Below are 17118 nucleotides of genomic sequence, written 5' to 3'. Positions count from 1 at the left end.
TGGGCAACCCATTCCAGTGTCTCACCACCCTCACAGGAAAGAATTTCCTCCTTATATCCAATCTAAACTTCCCTTGTTTAAGTTTTAAGCCTTTACCCCTTGTTCTGTCACTACAGTCCCTGATGAAGAGTCCATCCCCAGCATTCCTATAGGCCCCCTTCAGATACTGGAAGGCTGCTATGAGGTCTCCATGCAGCCTTCTCTTCTCCAGGCTGAACAGCCCCAACTTCCTCAGCCTGCCTTCATCAGGAGGTGCTCCAGTCCCCTGATCATCCTTGTGGGCCCTCCTCTGGACTTGTTCCAGCAGTTCCATGTCCTTTTTATGTTGAGGACATTAATATGTTAAGGAAAATGGGCTTTTATTACAAGGTACAGGACTGCAGCTGGAAATAACTAGAAGGTGGGTGCCCTCAGTGTTATCTTCTTTTCTATTGCTGTTGTGAAGTCACATCAAAAAGTGACCTTTTTACTTTCATCTAATACACATTTGGGAAAAAGCTATCTCTGATGTTGCTGTGAAGTAGGGAAGCTCATGATCCCGAGAGATACACAAAGGGAAATGTGCGAGCTTCCTCTTGAACTCTATCCATTCCCCACTGCTTTCCAGTGGATGTCATTGCAAGACAAAATGAATCATCTGGGTCAAAAATAAAGCGATGAGAAGCCAGTGGTGCTGGAGCACACCTTCTGATGCATTCATTTTTGCTGAATCCGTTCAGTAAACTGACAGGCTGAATCAACTGCCTCGCAGATCACCGGCACAGCTCCAGCAGGCCTGACAGCACTCCAACTCCATAGAAACTCCTGCCATGCCAAAAATAGTAGTGAAAATAATGTTACTGATATATCTACAGAGGATTATTCCACAGAAAATAACATTAATGAACAACAAGCCTGAGAGTGATGCCAGCACATTCAGAGCTTTGAGCAGCAATGGCAGTTCATGACCCTTTGCTCTTTGTCAGCATTTGGAGCAGTTCAGGAGGCTAAAAACCCACTTCTGTACAGAGCTGGGGCACAGCACTCTAAGTCATTGCAAGGCAACAGGTCCTATGCTGTCTGACTTCACTTGTGATAGATGTTACAAGGCCTCCTCACTTTTTATATCTTGTATCTAGGATATAGAGATATAGACCTTTTATTGGCCATCTGGCATGGAGAATAATTTCCTTCCTTCATGTCTGCATACAGTGTGATCTATTTTAGTTTTGTCTCTGATGTTTTGAGCATGGTAATATCTTTTCTTTATTATTTTATTTTTCCTGATTTTGAGCAAAAGTTTATAATTTTGTCTTCAGAAATTCATTCTTATTTTAAAGTTCCACCTGAGTTCCTGCTATTCCTTCCTTTGAAGTCATTTTGCTCTTAAGTAACTGAGACCTTTCTCATCTAGCCTTTTTCCATCTGGTAGCTTTTTATAATTCACTGAAGATTTTTATAGCTGTTTGATGAATTTTGTGCATTCTCGGACTTATGTGACAGAACACATTTCTTAGAGTGAACCTTCTGAAGTCTTCCATATGATCCAGCTTAGCATCTCCCCCTTCCTTCAATTATCTTTTCATTTAAGTTAGCTGTGGCTTTTATTATCTGCGTACTTTTATAATGGTCTCTCACTCCAGGGCTCGTGTTTTTTTTCCCCTTCCGTGGAAGTCCTGAGACAGGCTAAAGTGATAATTCCTTGTTGAATTAATGTCCTCATATCTGTTTTAGGAAAATAATTGTCATCTCAGTTAAAAACTCATATGGGAAATGTCTTTTTAGAGTGAAACAAGTGAAAAAGCCATACTGCATGTAAAGAGCTGCTCCTGTAATTCTTACCCTGGATGTATTTGTGGATTTAGAAGACGATGAAAATGGCAACCACCTAATTAAGCAGCAGGCAGTTTCCTTTCTGTTTGGGTATGTTTTTGCTCAACAATAAGAAGCACCTTTGAAGCATATTGTAACAGGAGTTTCCCTCCGTCCTTGAAGCAATAAAGCTTCTATTAAAGTGAAACATGCATCCATGGACGGTAATTTTTTCTTCCCATTAAAGTATTTAGGACCTTGTATTAATAACTATTCATTTCTCATGCTATTTCACGCACTGACACTCAGGTGCACTCTATTTCCTTCGTTGAAAGCTGTCTCAAAGGTATAGTCATAGCTGTCATTTCAGATATAAATTTTCTCTGTAGAAAGACACAGAACTTTTACACCTGGCTTCAAAATTTCCCAGCAGGGAGGGGCTTTCCTGTGGCAGCCATGTGCTATTATTCAACAAAAAGGGGAATTTCTGAGTGTGGCACCTTGCTGATTAAAGGTGTTTCTGCGCTCAGCACACTTGTCATCGATCGTTTCCACAATCTACAGATATTTTTATTTTTTTTATGCTCTGCTTCCTTTTTGTTGCTTGAGCAAATCTAAGTATTAAGCAAAAAGAAAATGTCTGGATTCTGCTCTTTGTGCCTAGCCAGAAACAAGTTCTGCTGTACTTTGATTTGTAAGAATAAAACCAAACAGAAAGTTGCAAATCTACCCATGGAATGCTCAGAAGAAGCACACATCGGAGGAGCCATACCTAAGGATATAAATGGCTTTTTTCTTCCTTTCCTAGACATTTTTGAATAGTAATTTGACAGCTATAGTATCTGTTTAAACTCGAATAGTTATTAAAATTAGGGAATATATATCACAGACTGTGAAATAAAGTGAAAAGCATTGCTCAGAGGCACAGCAGTCTAGAAGCTGAACCACATGCAGTTCTTTGTATCAGAAGAATATAGATACAGAAATGTTGAATCTAAAATCTGCTAAAGGGATGCTTGGATTGACCTTGAAATCTGAGACTTTTTCAGTTTCACTGAGTTCTCTCTGCTAGTGATACAGTGGTTTCTGCACACCTTTAACTGTTTTTGTTTTTATACACTTCATAACTAATTTAACCCAAATTTCATGCGCTTTTCTTCCAGTGAGTACCAGAACATATTTGGCTCCATTTCCATGAGTTCTTTCATTTCAGTCTTTAAAGTGATATTTACTTCCTGCAAACATCAGTGGCATATTCATGGATGGCATTCTGTCCTGTGTGCGGCTAACAGTTCCGTAGAGTCCTGTTGTTTAGAATGCTCAAGACATCCTAAATTCATTTGACTTCTTATTGACTTGCTGTGTTAGATCAGCTGCAGATCCTTACCTCGCTTCTTTTCACTAAGAGAAAAAAAAACCCTACACCATACCTTTTATAGGTAGTAGGGTTTTTTTTTTTTTTTTTTTTTGATTGCACACTCTGTTTTTAGAAAAATCACCCTGTTGGAGTATTTCTAATTTCTTTTATTTGCCTTTATATCAGCCTTAAGAAAACTGGAGATGTTTACAATGACAAAGAAGCACTTCCTTCTATATCTCTGTCCTTGGATGTGGGTTTTACTTTTAATGCTGTAAAACAATCAGGTACAGCCCACAGGTGTCATTTCTGTCAGGTTGCAGCCAGATGAGACACAGCAACAGCTCCCGGATGATCAGGCAATTAGCCTACCCATTGCAGGCTTTACTCTTCATTTAACAATTAAACAATGTGCATGTTATCTGTTCATGATAACTTGATGTTGTGGTTTAAACAAAGTCAGCCATAAACCACACAGCTCATCCACTCACTCCCCTCCTTCTTTCCCTCCCTCTACCCCAGAGGGGACGAAGAGGAGAATCGAAAAGAATGCAACTCCCACGGGTTGAGATAAGAACAGTTTAGTAACTAAGGTATAACACAAATCACTGCTGCTACCACCAATAATAATAATGATAAAGGAAATAACAAGAAGAAAGAATACAACACCTCAACGCCAGCTGACCAATAACCTGACGAGCTCCCCCAGCCAAGCACCGACCAATACCTCGTCCAACCCTGCAGTCCCAGCCCTTCCAGGTAACTCCGTTACATCCTGGGCATGACGTGCTGTGGTACGGAATACCTCTTTGGCTAGTTTGGGTCAGGTGTTCTGTCTCTGCTTCCTCCCAGCTTCCCCTCCTCCCTGGCTGAGCATGAGGCTCAGGAAGTCCTTGGCCAGACCAAAGATTTGAGTAGCAACTAAAACCATTGGCGTTATCAACACTGTTCCCAGACCAAAAATCAAAAACACAGTGTTGCACCAGCCACTAAGAAGGAGAAGAATAACTGTTACTGCTGAACCCAGGACACTTGAGAAGCAGATCTGACCAGAATGTGATTTGCTCCTGAATACGTATTCATTGAAAATAGTTCAGGTTAATATGACAAATTTTTACTAGTTAGATCTTGTATTTTTAGAGTATTTTTTACTTGCTTGATTGAAAATGATCGATAAAATATGCTGCTGAACTGCTATAAACTCTGTTTATTCCTGTGCACCATCAAGACAACCAGTGAGTAACTTCAAGTTATTAGCAAAGAGTTGGGCAGGAGAGATTTCAAATCCTTTTCTTCCTCTTCATGTGAAAGAAAGAAGCAATGTGAAATATAAAAAAGCAGTATTTTTCTAGTAAATATGTAGGCACCTTTTCAGATGTATTCCAATCAAATGTTGCCAGCACAAAGACAGGAAGAGAAGATTTCAGTGGTTTCAGGGGTTGGCCATGGTTGTGACTATAGCAGCCTACAGCTTAGAGAAGTGAGAGTGCTTTTATATGACAAAAGTCACCTATGTCTAGCATATCTATGTGTAATATCTATGTTTCTCTGTGATAAGCATTCCTCAAAAAGGAAATAACATGCATTTAATTGCAGAAATCATAAGCCTATTTAAAACCACAAATCCCATAAGAGTATGTAGTTGCTCTAGTCTTTTACTTTTCTCTGAAAATGAATTTAATGTTTCTTTTTATTACCAGTGTATAAAAAGCATCACTCAAAAACCCAACCAACCCCCCCCAAAAAACAAGAACCCAAAGGTAGGTTAGGAATGTCCTTAAGAATTTAAGCAATAGGTTTGTACACTCAGAAAAGAGGGTTTATTTTGATATGATTATTTTTACCCCAAGAACTCTTATTCTTAATATCCCAGTGTTAGAAGTTAGAATAAAAGATTTTTCCTTCAGGGAAGTATAACTAGGAATATATTTTTTTCATGTTTGTGTTTTCATTTGGAGAGATTTTATACAGTTTTAAGCCTGTCACAGACCCAACTACTGTGGTGATCACAATGTTAATATATGTAAATCAGTGAGACACTAAAATGGAAGATGAAGTCATCAGACATGGGACTCATGTCTGAAAGGAGCTGCATTAGGGGATATATAGGTGTATGAAAAGTGAAGGCCAGAGCAGCAATCAGACAGTGGATCTGGTGTGTTTTTCACTATTAGATGCTATGAAAGTGATAACAGGAGCAATGGGAACGTGTCAGCATGAAGAACAAATGTGTAAGGCTGGTTTTGGTGATCTTAAATGGCCAGAACAGATGGTCCACAGGAGGAGGCTGAGACACTAAGACTGACCAAGCTCTTTTTTTTGGTAGAATTGTTAGAGTTCAGTTTTATGCTATTATGTCATTTGTCCACAAAACCGTAGAAAAGGAATAGGAAAGTAGTGAAGCACTTTCTCCTACTTTACAATAGAATTCGTTTTGTTAAGGGTATTTCTGCTTGCTTGCAAATACCAGGAGCTCTGTGCAGTTGTTTGGTTAACCTCAAAACTCTTTGGTGATACACTTCCTTGCTACTTAAAAGGAGGAAGTTCTTGGATCTTTCTCCCTTCCTTCATAATAAAATCTACCCATCCTGTAGGTAGTGACCATTTCAATAAACTCCTATATAAAGCTCACAGGAGCAGTGAAGTACACCTTCTGTTTCTGTGGCTTCCATAGTTTTAAGCTCATTCCTTTAGAAGTTATATCAATCAGGAAAATTATTTGAAATACCCAGATTTGGAGAAAGGGCCTGAAGTAATTGCAGTACTTGCTGCTGCTGCTAATAATACCATCAGAGCAAACTAAATTTCAGAACCCTTAATATGTATTACTTCTTTTCAAGATGAGAGGAAAAAATTAGAAGTACATTGAGACCTGACCTATATCAGCTTTATCTGTCTGAAATTATTTACATATAAATAAAATCCCCATGGTTGCCTTTCCATGAAGAAGCATTATGGGACTCAGGTGAAATCTAAGGGAAAAAGTAGCCCTGCTTATAAGAGTTCTTGTGTTATGACAGCTGGGGAAAAGAGGAAACAAACTACTGATGAAGAAAATTAATTTATTGATTACTCACTAGTGCAGCAGGGAGAATATTTTTAAAATCAGATTACAAGAAGCAGTACAGACTGCTAAACCAGACGTATTTTTATAGCACTTATTCAAAGGCCTAGAGAGATGCACTCAATGTTTATTCTCCTGATTTTATTTCTACCTTGAAGAATTCACCTAATTATTTATTGATGGGTTTTTTCCATGTTTTCATGTCTTCTCATAAACTGTCAGTAGTATCTTAATTATAAACACCTTGGTTTTTATACTCAATAAAAAGAGGCATAATCAACACACTAGTCTAGTACTACTATTATTGGAAAGAGACAGAGGGGCAAAATCACTGAACTGGACCCCTCTGTGCTCTTCTTTACAGAACAATTAAAGAAAATAAGCTCTTCCTGTTCAAGAAGATATTAAAGTCTAATGTTAATAGCAGTAAGATTGTCTTCCCATTGGACATATTATGTATGTGCTGGGTTTTGTTTTGTTTTGGGTTTCTTTTCAGTGAAAAGGGGCAGCTATTTTGAAGCCTGTAACTCCTCTGAAACTATGTCGATAAATAATTAATTTGAAACACTTCCTCTGTCTTTATATTTCCTTGTATTATGGAAAATCATAGCTGTATAAGGCAATTCAAAACATCAATTCCATTTGAATTAACTGTAAAGTCCAACTACCTGTCATATCAGGAGCTGGTATTTAGAAGCTGAGTATTCTTAGTTTAACTCCAGGTAAGATTGTAGAACAACTATTTTTTTGACTATTTATTACAGAAGTGGGCAAAGTGACATTTTTTGTGGGCCAGGCAGCCAACATTTGTCCTTATTTCTACCAGCTGAGAATCCTGTTCCTATGGTGTTGATAAGTTGCAGGAAACTCTTTTTTTAAAAAAACTGTTTGTTTAAAGTCTAGTTAGTATTTTAATAATCTGGAGAGGTAGTTTGATAGTGTACTAAATGCAAAGTTGTATTGTCCCATAGATGTAAACATATTTCAAAAGCAAATACATCAGTGGGTGCAATAAATATGCTTCTAGAGGTATTGAGAGCACAGCATGTTTGTTTTCATTCTGTTATTCTATCTCTGACAATTATTTTAAGGACTGATAGTTTCTTTAGTACCAGACTTAATATACTTTGACTCCAAGAGATGAAATCTTTTACTGGAATTCTCACCACTAGTGTTACCCTCCATGGATATTTTGTCCTTTGTGTGTCTTTGAAGTGGTATGCTAATGATGGCAGCAAAAAATTATAGAGGCTTAAAATTGACTGATCGGTAGATGTAACATTCAGAAATTATATCTCCTCTTTAATAACTTAATTTTTAATAAAATTCATCATGGGGGGTGTTACAGGAAGCCTTCAAGTCTTGTGTTTGAGAAACAATAATTGCTTGTGGCACAGGTAAAATAAAAAGTAAAAAAGAGAGAAACCCTCTACTACAGCCAAATTAGAGCTGGAAACAGATCAGAGGGAGGAAATGAAAGCACAAAGTTAATGAATGAGCAGCTAAACTTAAAAAATTAGAATTAAAAGAAGTTATGTAAAGCTAAAGCATGAGAAAATCTATGAAAACGAACTGCTGCCTTAGGTTAAGGAAAAATATGATGCATAAGCAAACAGACCAGAGAGATGACAGCTTTAGACTGTTTCTTTTGGAGGGGGTAGAAGTAATATTTTAAATCACTCTGTATGCTCAAAATGAGGTTTAGCTTATGGAACATATGGAAGCTGTGTCTGTAAAATATAAAAAGGAGAAAGTATGGAGGGTCTGGAGCAGAAACAATTGTCCCACTGGGAGAAAGATAAGTGTCTGCATAGTCATTATGTAGCACTTCCATAGAGATCTCTCATCCATTACCTCTGGGTAGAATGAGCATCCATGTAGACAACTGATAATATTTATTTCATTTTCCATTTCAACAAATAGGAGAGACAGTAACATTGGGTTTTAATGCCCAAAGTATTGCATTACTTTCTTAATGTTTCTTGAGGTTGATGCATGTTTCAAATTGCAAGAGGCTGCAAATGTTTCTGTTTGAGTCCCTGCTTACCAAAGTGATCAACTGGATTGTATTTTTCCCAGGAAAAGTATTTAAACAGGCCTCTGTGCATTTACTTGTAAAACCACGCAGTAATGCATAAAAAGTTGCCTTTGTGAGCTCCTTATTGCATTTCACTTTCTTTGAGAGTTGAATGTCATGTTGTCCTTGCAACTTGTATGAGACTGTGTGCTGGAAATGGCTGTTACATCCTGGATGTTCCTGGGGTACCATCAAATTATAAGAGTGCTTTTTTCAAAAGAAAATATGTGTATTTCTTTTGATAATTCTGGCAATTGAAAAATAAGTACATGTACTTTATCTGTGTTCATTTTATTAAACAACTGAATTATATAGGCAAACCTGCCATATTTTTATTTTGCTATTGCTTTGGCACTTCCTGTAGGTTATTGCCTTCTGTACTAATAGTAGCATACCCTTAGGGTATCTTCTGCTTATCTGTTGTCATTAAAATTAAAATAGCAAACTCAGTTCTCAAAAAAGTAAGACCTTTTTGCAGCGTGGTAAATAAGGGGTTAAGAATTTTATTTGGTTAGGTGAAATATTCTGATTGACAGGTAAGGTGAGCTACCTGAAGGGATATATTAATCCACATGAAATATGCTGCTTGGCTGAAACTGCAGTTTGGAATTTAAAATTCTAGAACAAAATACACTTTTCCTCTCAACAGCAATGAACCCTGAGCCTTGCAATGTCCCAGGGGTGTGATTATCTTGGAAAAACTGTTTCCCCAGTTACGTCTTGTTGCATAAATAATCATCTCTTTGATGCAAAGGATAACTGTGGGAATGACGTAAGTTAAATATGCTCTCCAGCAGTCTGACTTGCAAGGGAATAAACAATTTGTTGATACTTACAGTGCTTAAACCACTTCCTCTGGTTTCCAGGAAGCTTAAAGCATTCTAGCTGTACAAAAATAATCTAAATTTAATCAATAAGAAATAAACTTTCTTTCTTCTTTTTATTGTTTCACATATAATTTTTCACTAAGTGTATGCAACCAAAGCACTAGTTAATACTGCTGCTATATGGCTCCATAGACTCATAGAATCATAATTTCATCTATCACAGGACTGGAGAAGCCTAGCAAGTATCTCCTCACCTCTTTGACTACTTTAGTTGCAATCATTGTTTAAAGTTCCAAATTTCTCGGCTCTGGGTTTCTGGGACAGTTGAAATACCAAACTAAAAGTTAAAAAAATACCATGGCTTCTCATTTTCTCTGAGCTGTAGAGATTTTAGCTCTGTCATTAGTGTAAAAACAGAAGGCACTACAGGCTGCCTATCCCAATTGTACTTAGAACATCTCACTGAAGCTGCTCTGTAGTTTTCAAGATAATTCTGTCCCTAAATGGATAGTGGCCAACACGAATTGTGCTAGAAGAAGCCAATATTTGCTATTTCTCCCTTTCTGTATTCTCTAAGTGCCCTTTCTTCTTAGGCCCCCATATTGTTCTGTCTATAAATTTATAGTAAAATTGAGGCCAGTTACATCCCAGTAACACAAACAGAGCTTAAGGAGACCTTGGAATAACCTATTCACAGAAATGTAAATCAGCAGCTTATTCTTAGGAAAATAAGGCATTTGGGGGAGAAAAATAAAAGGCTTAAAGATAAATGGTTGACAGAGACAGCTTTCAGTATGTGTTCATTGTGTCCAATGAAAGGCTTGTGAACAATATACTGATATCAGGAGAGTAAAAATATTGAAAGATTGTAATTTAATATCTATTGTTGTGATATCAAAAAGCCCTGTTTGCACTTGTGATGCTGCAGTATTCATGGTTTGCAACTAATAGAAAATACCGGCAGTATTATAATGTTACCAAGCATATTATGGTTGGACCCAATGATGTTAAAGGGCTTTTCCAACCTAAATGATTCTGTTTTCCAAGAGATAGAATACGTAAGGTACCTCTCTTTGTTTAAAAATTAAGTCAAACCTGTTTACAAAATGGAAGGAAAACAAATGTCTGTGGGAAGACAAAGGGTAGCTTTACATGAATTGAAGAATAAAAGTAAAAGCAAAATCTTATGGTGTTGCCTATGCCCCACTGGATAGGCAACCCTGTTCTAGCTAGCAGGTGACAAGGGGCAAGGACCTGTGGAGGAGGAACAAGAATATCAACGGTGAAAATTAAAGGGAGAGTTAGAAACATCGACAAGGACCAGAAGACCTGTAGATAAGAAATAACCCAAAAAAGGAGGCTGAAAATTACTCTGGAAGAATAATGATGGCAGGTATACAGAGAGTTTACAGAGCTAGGGCAGCCCTAAGGAAGAGCTGAATAGTTTTCATAGGACAGCTGGAGCTCTGATGGTCCCAGGGACAATGGAAGGAGTTTGGAAGGACGGTGATGCTTTGGTCCAGTTCAGCAGCTTCAAAAGCCAAGATCCGTTGGAAAGAGTCTTGGCAAATTTTGCTCAGAAGACACAAGGGAGAAACATACAGGAGGGACGCTAAGTGTATGCAGAAAGTCAAGAGAGTATTTAGCAGTGGCAGAAGAGGCAGATGGGGAGGGTGGAAGAGCAGATGGTGGCAGCAAGGGAGAGCAGAGTAAGTTCCAAGTCTGAAACTGCAGCCTCACACAACACATTATCAGTTGTTCTGACTTCTTCTTCCTTTTTTATTTCGTATTCAAGAAATGAAAAAATTCAACTCCTACACTCCCTCAGAAAGAAAGGCATAACCCTATGCCATAAGAATGCAGTGTGCAAAGAACTGGCTTTTCTGGCTGGTTGGGAATCACATGTGCCCTTCCAATGCTCTGCTCACCACTGAGCTAGTAGACAGAGGTACTGTTGTGAGAGCTGGACTCAGATGTACATAACAGAAAGAACCTTTCCAGTGCCTTTTCTAAAAATTCCAGGTGACCAGGTCCAACCCTGGATCTTTAAAGGCGGAAGGAGGTCCATGAGGCCTTTCTACAAACTAGCTTATATAATTCATCCCCAGGGTTCTTTATACCTACCAGATGTATTTTTTGTTTAACTGTATAAATCAGCAGTGGTATTTCAAAGACAAATTGAAAATTCTTAGAATAATAATGTTCCCTACCTAAATTCATTCTTCTTACAAGTGAAGGTAACCAACATGTATGTGGGGGGAAGTACTTGGACATCCATGAGGCCAACAGCCACTGTGCATGCAAAGTGTTCTCCATTTCTTGTGGTGCCAGCAAAACTCATTTTTTCTGTTGCTTTTTCTCCTCCTTACAACACCCTGATACCCATGTGTGTCGTTGTAATGACTAAAAAATACATGTACAATTCCCTCATTGTTTTGGAATAATTCAAAAGTATGTTTAGAGGATCATCAATCATGCTGGTAAATAACAATAGGCTTATAGCATTTGTTGGAAGAGTTACTTTTTCCGGCATAAGTTCACTGAAAATTCTAGTGTCTCTTTCCACTGGAGATGCATTTTGTGAACAAAAATTTCAGATAAGTTCACCTTTTAGCCTTTGGGAAACAGGATTTAAGCTACTCAGTCTTCTTTTACCAGTGTCACCAGTATTTGTTACAGTATGTAGGACGTCCATTAGGGAAGATGGATGATTGTGTCATGTATTTGAAGTAGTTACTTTTATTTTTGTTCAGTAAAGATATACACGTTTCTAAGCAAGCTGAATTTATAAAAGGGAGAAAGTACCTATTGTGTTCTTTGTGAATCTATTCTAACCTAACACAATCTGCTGTAGAAGAAAACATTTCTTCCTCCCAAATATAAACATCCAGTTTCAAGCTATCTGGCTTTAAATATTTCCTTCATGTTTCACATAGAAAGTAACAAGAAGAGTCCCTGTTTTGGCAAATATACCAGCTTTTTATTTCAGAGAACTGTTCTGCAGGTGTATATCTTTTTGCAGCCTTTTGCATACAATTGTCTTCAAGGTGCCTCCTTTGGAATCCCTGCTCCTGCAATCTGTGTTTCTGCCTCTACAGTCTGTACAGATCTTGTTTATCATGAGTAGTTGCTATTGGTCTTCACAAGGCAATGTTTTTCAAGTTAGTGGTGGAGCTACTATTTCAGATGTACATAGCCTATTCTGTCTAATGATATGATTGCAAAAATTAAAACATTTTTCAGGAAAGGCACTGGGGTATGAAGTGAAAGGCTTTGGAAAAGGGAGTAAAATCAACAACAAGTGAGGAAAGTTATTCTGACAGCGAGACATTTCATCTGTCGGCAAACCAGAAGGAGAGGAAGGTGTAACTGTGAGAAGCCAAGGGACCAGCAGGGTACCACATTTGGTGTGTGAGATGACAGGGTTTAGCAGTAGGGGTGGTGAGGAAGACGGTTGGACTTGGAGATGCTGTATAGGAAGAATTGTCTGAATTTGCTAACAGCTTGTGTGTTATGACAGAAATAAACTGTTGTAATTTTTTTTTTTTTTACTATTGGAGTGGGCACATGTACATTTCATATGGTGTTTGCTGTCAACTTCATCTTCTCAGCTAGCACCTTAGGATGTAAGCAATGACTTCTTCACCATCTAAAATCCTCTTATCTTAAATATCCTGCTTTTATTCTTGCCTTAGAGAAGGGTGAGAGAAAGGAAGATAAACCTCACTTCTTTGCTCTGAATTCTTCATGTTAGTATGTGGAAAGCTATAGAAATCAAGAGGCAATGGAAGATAGTCATTTACAGTGAAGAAACAAGACAGTATGAGCACACCTTGACATCTTTCAGGAGAGTAGGCAACCTGACAAACAGATGCATCACACAAACTGTACAAACATTAAAAATGCAGCTCTTTCTACTTATAAATAAGCCTGGCCTGTGGGCTGTTGTGGTTTGGTTTTGGGGTTTTGTTTTGGTTTTTTTTTTTTTTTTGGTTGCTTATTATCTGTCCTTTAGAAAGAGAAACAAAAAGAGAAACAAAAATTCAGGCTTTTATATTAATTTATCTCTTTTAGTTTGTGTTTTCCTCAAATAGAAATCTGTTTGACTGAATTGTTTAGGAGACTGGCTCAGAAATAAGTAACTCTTTCAGAAAAGCTGGTTATCTCATCCTTATGATTAGAATTACTTAAGTAAATGGCAGGGGTTTCTATCAGAAGGTGTCTAACAATCATAATTTTCTAAAAAATTCAAGGAAAGGCTCTGAGTATCAATTCTTATGCCTTGAAAAGCTAATAAAACAGTTATTGATTTGTTTAAAAGAACCCGCACCAACGCTCCCTTGTATGTAATGTAAAAGGATGAGCTGATTTGCAAATGGCCACTCACATAAGCAAGCTGGAAAGCAATTACTAAATATTACCACATGCTTCTTCTTCATGGCTGAAGGTCTGGTTACTGCCATTGCTCTCATGATTTTTTGCCTTAACTCTCGTTAATGTTTGGCATGCTTATTAGAAGTATTAGCTACTCTAATTTACACCATTCTAGGAATGCCAGTGACAGAGAAATAATATCTCCTTATCTACTAAATAATTCTTTGACTGCTGTAGGTGTTATTACTCTCTGTGTGAAACGTTGATACTGAACTGATAACAGACAGGCTGTCGTAGCTTGAAAATTGGCAAGTACACAGCAGCAGTTCCTTAGCAAGTCTTCATTGGTGCTGATCTGTGGTAGTGGTGAATTAGGACAAATTGATTTACTTGCAGAACAATTAGCTGCTCTAGCTGAGACTGTGGCATAAAAAAAGTTTAATTGGTTCCATCTCTGTTGTTAAAGGCTATCATATGAATCCATAAAATTTTTCAACATGTGCTATTTGAATTCGACCTTGCGTAAGTACTACAACAATGAAAATTTTCCGCACACACAAAAAATCATTGAATATACATTTGTAGTAAGTACATTTAATAGAGGAGAAAATTAGGCTTCATTTTCTGTCTGCTAGCGAAATATTTACCAGAGCACACAATGGTCTTTAAAGATAGGGAAATATGTTTCCAATTGTCAAAAAAAAAAAAAAAGGGGGAAGATTATATAAAGCTTAATTTTCCATGCGTGTAAGTACAATATATTTGGAAGTTTCAGAAAAAAATGCTTTTTTTCCCTCTGATGATTTGTAGATATGTTTGCAGTTATTTTTAGAGAAAGAAATTTTAATGGAAAGGTAAGAGATGTTTCATACGTAGGAATAAGTTTCTTTACTGTGGGAAATAGCTAGTCACCCTCATCAGTGGTATGAAGTTCCACAAGCTGTCTTCTCCAGCGTCACATTCACATGATACACATGGTATAGCACAACCTACAGCAAAAAAATTGGGAACACCCCCCCCAAACAACATTTTCCAGCCTTGTTTAGCCCAAGGGTGAGAAGTATTCCCTGCTGCTTGGAAAGTTTGGGCTTCACTACATCTCTAAGGTCTCTGGGAACAGGCTCTCTGACACTCTGTTCTTCCCTGCTGTGACCTGGTTGCTGTCTGGCACAACATGGCATAGTGTCACAACAGTAGCATATGCTAGAAAATATCCATAATTCATCCCAAGTCTCTGCAGTCAGGCATTTTGTGCTTGCTCATTTGGTTTTTTCTTTTAACAGCATATGCCATTTAGAAACATCATAGGCTGTGAAATTCAGGATCCCTGTTTGGACAAGTTTAATTCACTGTTTCGAAGAACTGTAATCTAGTAGAAGGTGACTTTTTTTAAGCATATCCTTTGGGTGACAGAAACAGGAAATCAATTTTTCCACTACATTCTCAAGACAGCAGGATCAGACTTTGTTCATCTTGGTTCATCTTTCTTCCCAAGCCTATGGAGCTCCATGCCACAAATGCAGCCACCCGCACATGATGGATGACCTTTTCTTTGCAGCCGTGCAGCCCATCCTGCACCCTGCCACCCTGCACCTCTCACCCCAGCTGCCACGGCCATGTGTCTCCTGCAGTGAGTCCCCTGTAATGTCCCCACAGTGCTGGTGGTCAAAGACAGTGTTGTGGCAGAGCACCTGAAAGCCCTGACACCAGCAGCTTCTTGGGGAGGTGACTGCCCATCAGCGTGAGGGTCGTCCTGTCCTTCCACCACTTTCCACTGCCCCTCATTTGTCACTTAGGGTTCTTTTCTCTAGAGAAAGCGATTATGTATGTGCATGCACAGAGGTTAACAACCACGTAGGGTGTGACCCTTGGTCAAAGCCTGCTCTAGTCACACTGACAGCTTCATAAGCAAAATCAACCAGAAAAGGGTTTGAGCAGGTCTCAAGAAACCCATGCAGTTACTGCAGCTATTTGTAAATTAACCCATCATTTTACATGCCCAATGAAGGCTTTTTTATGTTTGTTTTAAATCATTAAGCTGTTGTTCAGCTTTTTAAAGAATGAGATTGGGAAAGACTTAAGCTGAAGTAGGTCCTTTCCAACCAGATCCATTCTGTGAGTATTCATTCACTGAAGACAGGTAGTATTGTATACTGTTTGGCTGAGACTAGCTACCTTGGTCTTCACAAGGAAGGCAGGCTGGTCCTATTACTGTTTTCCTATGGGCACTGAGCTCGTGATATTGACAGCAAACTCTGGCACGGAGTACTCATAATTCAAGGCACGTAAAATGTCACATGACTTTTTATCACTAGACTTATTTTCATTCTCATTTATACTGTAGCTCCAGATATAGTGGAAGGGAAGGATTTAGGCAGAAAGGGAACCTTGGACATGTCACTTAGGAGAAAACACTGAACTGCAGCTCTGAAAACTCCCACTCAGCCACTGCCTGACAAGGGAAGTGTTAGGGCTTTTACAGGAACTGAGTATTGATACAGCTTCTCAGATTTGGGAATTTAACATATTTTTGTACTGTATATATCTGCTTGAGCTCAGTTATTCCCCTGCCTGAATACTGGCAAATATTTCATGTATAAGTCAGGTCCTGAGGGGATTATTCTGATGACTTTCAAAGCAGTGTTACATTGGCGTGGTTCAAGCTCTGTGTTGAACAGCTGGGACAAAGCTGGAAGGGAAGCATAGACGCCCAGTTTCTGCCTATGCTTTTCACACGAAACAGTCACCAAATGGCATTGAATAAAACCCAAAATCCTCCCAGACATGATACTAAACCTTGGATTTTTACTTGTCCTTATGCTCCCTTTCTGGTCAAAAAGTTTTCTGCACAGTGAAGTCACTTCAGCAGGTTGATGGAAATCAGTCCCCTCCTTTTCCCAGCTGGAGTCAGTTATCTGTGAGTTAGATCAGGTTTTTGTGCAGAAAACCTGTATTTGAATCCCTTTTGGCAGAAGAGAGGAGGTTTTGGCTCCTAGGCACTGTATTCTGAGAGCGGATCATAATCCATCATCTCTTACTTAAAAATGGGAGTGGGGCAGCAGCTGTAAGTAACCACTTCCTCCAGGTGTTTGTAAGTTTTAGTTTCTCCCAGCAAAGTCCATCAGGCTCGCAGGAGCAGCCATAGCATTGGCTGGTGGCTGACCAAGAAAAGTGCTGGGTTTCAATTTGTCACAGTACAGGAAGCTTGCTGCCAGCAGTGCTGAACTGAATTACCCCAAGTTCCACACTGTGACATACCTGAGTGTTCCGGGATGCTCTCTGAGGGAGTGGCATAACCAGAACTGGGGAGACACAGGCAGGCCAGAAAGAAAATTACCCGATTGCTGGGCAGCGCAGCTACCTCTGGATCCAACCTTCATTTCTCCTGTCTGCAACATGATATTATCTGTCTTCTTACAGTGTTTATTTAAACAGTTTATATTAGACTGCGAGTTTTTCAGGGTCAGAGCTTTATTATGTACATATACAATTTCTGTGTTCCAGTGAGGGCCTCTGGGTGTTTCTGTATTATGTGTGAAAATAAATATGAGAAAGCTAAAAGCTTAGTCTTCTCAGACTTGTGAATATCTGTATACTAAGAAATTGCAAAGTTGCCATAGTACTATTC

The 17118-nt window shown here is 38.6% G+C and overlaps 1 long non-coding RNA gene across 1 annotated transcript in view; it reads left to right on the top strand.

The window, feature by feature from the left end:
- Positions 1-3809: 3809 nt before the first annotated feature.
- LOC136011067 (uncharacterized) overlaps positions 3810-17118 on the top strand; it is an 88114-nt gene continuing 74805 nt past the window's right edge. The window contains exon 1 of the long non-coding RNA XR_010611178.1: positions 3810-3907. This is a non-coding gene — a long non-coding RNA (uncharacterized LOC136011067). The remainder of the gene's footprint in view (positions 3908-17118) is intronic.

Source organism: Lathamus discolor, chromosome 3 (genome assembly GCF_037157495.1).
Source record: "Lathamus discolor isolate bLatDis1 chromosome 3, bLatDis1.hap1, whole genome shotgun sequence".
Taxonomy (NCBI): Eukaryota; Metazoa; Chordata; class Aves; order Psittaciformes; family Psittacidae; genus Lathamus; species Lathamus discolor.
This window is presented reverse-complemented; position numbering and strand designations above follow the sequence as displayed.